The sequence below is a fragment of the Nematolebias whitei genome, chromosome 15 (genome assembly GCF_014905685.2).
Source record: "Nematolebias whitei isolate Nwh7 chromosome 15, NemWhi1, whole genome shotgun sequence".
In the NCBI taxonomy this organism is placed as follows: Eukaryota; Metazoa; Chordata; class Actinopteri; order Cyprinodontiformes; family Rivulidae; genus Nematolebias; species Nematolebias whitei.
Genome location: NC_056512.1, coordinates 11,536,001 through 11,537,927, shown reverse-complemented (window position 1 = coordinate 11,537,927; position 1,927 = coordinate 11,536,001). Strand labels below are relative to the sequence as shown.

The 1,927-nt window shown below is 39.2% G+C and overlaps 1 protein-coding gene across 1 annotated transcript in view; it reads left to right on the top strand.

Annotated features, from left to right (window-relative positions):
- The window catches only part of trpm4a (transient receptor potential cation channel, subfamily M, member 4a), a 116,904-nt gene that overhangs the window by 107,293 nt on the left and 7,684 nt on the right, over positions 1–1,927 (top strand). The gene's annotated exons all lie outside the window — the stretch shown is intronic.

The following is a 1,927-nucleotide window of genomic DNA, read 5'->3' as shown; positions in this document are numbered from 1 at the left end:
TTCTACATTTTTTTGTTGATTTGCTTTGTTTTGTTTTTTTGAATGTCCAGAGGACCAGATTTAACTTTTTTAGATCCCACATATAAGGCGTTACAGTAATCAAGCCTAGAGCTCACAAAGGCATGGATGACCTTCTCGAGATCATTACGGCTGAGGATTTACTTTAGAAAGCAGACGGACCTGAAAGAAGCTGGTTTTTACAACAGAACTGATCTGTTTATCTAGCTTTAAGTTACAGTCAAGCTCCACTCCTAGATTTTTTACCACCTGGTTGGAGTGGGGGAGCAGAAAACCTAGACTGGGAGAGATGTTGCATGAATTACTGGAAGCACCAAATAATATTCATTCAGTTTTATCGTTATTTAGGTGGAGAAAATTCTGAGAGAGCCAGTGCTTAATGTCGTTTAAGCAGCTGGCAACAGAGTTTAAACTGAGTGAGGAACTGGGAATGACCGGCAGATAGATTTGTAGATAATCTGCACACAGATGAAAAGACAGATTATGGCGTGCAATGATGGGTCCTAATGGTAGCATGTAAAGTGAGAAGAGAACAGGCCCCAGAATGGGGTACGCCAGAGGTCAGAGAGACTGAAGAAGAGGACTTTTACACTTCTGTCAGTTTAACATTACAGTTATTTTGATTGCATTTTATGAAAAAATGCTGGATTTGAGCCTAGACTGCATCAAAAACATGCTACAGCTAGCTGCTGCTGCTATTACTGCTGCAAATAAACAGAGAAGTCCATGTGTGACAAAAAAATGATGGTGGTTTAAAACGTCCATTAATCTTTAGAGATTAAGTTATTTTAGAATGGCAGCAGTCCTCTGATTTTATCTGTGTTCAGACCAAACTGTTTTCAAATGGAGGTTGTTTAAAGAGTTATCCACAACAGGTGAGACATTACTGGGGACTCCCTAGAAAAGCAGCACCCATTATTATCCACCTGAAAAGGGTCTTGCTCTTCTATCAACTTTAATGCAGCCCAAACCACAATGTGTACCCCACAAATGTTATATCCAAAGGACCGGCTCAGCACCGTCATGTGCGCTATTACTTTTCTTGGCATTTCGAGTTGGGGCGGCTGTGGCTGAGTGGTTAGAGCAGTCGTCCTCCAATGCAAGAGTTGGGGATTCGAATCCACCAGCAGTGACATGCCGAAGTGTCCATGGGCAAAACCCTTCATCGCCTCCGATGTGTGTCCCATCGGTGAATGAATGTGATCTAAAGCTCTGATTAGTCTCTTTAGAATGATTTGTTCACTGAGCTTTGTAGAGATCTAGTAGAGTGCAGTATGAATGGGTAAATGAGGCACAGATTGTAGTGTAAAGCGCTTTGAGTATCTTGATTAGATAGAAAGGTGCGATATAAGTACAGTCCATTTACCATTAACCATGGCGATGCAATTTGCAACCAAAGGAGCCATTTTTCTCATTCAAAATACCTGATGGAACTTTTAACAGTCTCTAACTACCACAGTCAGGTCACATGACCTACATGTAAAAGGTATCTGAAAAAAAAAAAAACACTAACTTTTGGAACCGTTTTGGTTCAAGATTGCCTAATGGACTATAACTCAGTCATTCTTAGAGATATTGAGCTGAAATTTGGTTTGGTCCTAGCTTAGAACGGTCCCCATCACATACTGAATCCACATCTAAAATCCAAGATGGCCACCATAGCTTACAAGAAAAACTGACTATGACTTGTTGATTTTTTTTTTTTTTTTTTTTTTTTTTGCCATATTGATCTGAAATTTGGTCTGGTGGTAGCTGAGAGTGAACCCTGACACATACAGGTCCTTCTAAAAAAATTAGCATATTGTGATAAAGGTCATTATTTTCCATAATGTAATGATAAAAATGAAACTTTCATATATTTCAGATTCATTGCACACCAACTGAAATATTTCAGGTCTTTAATTGTTTT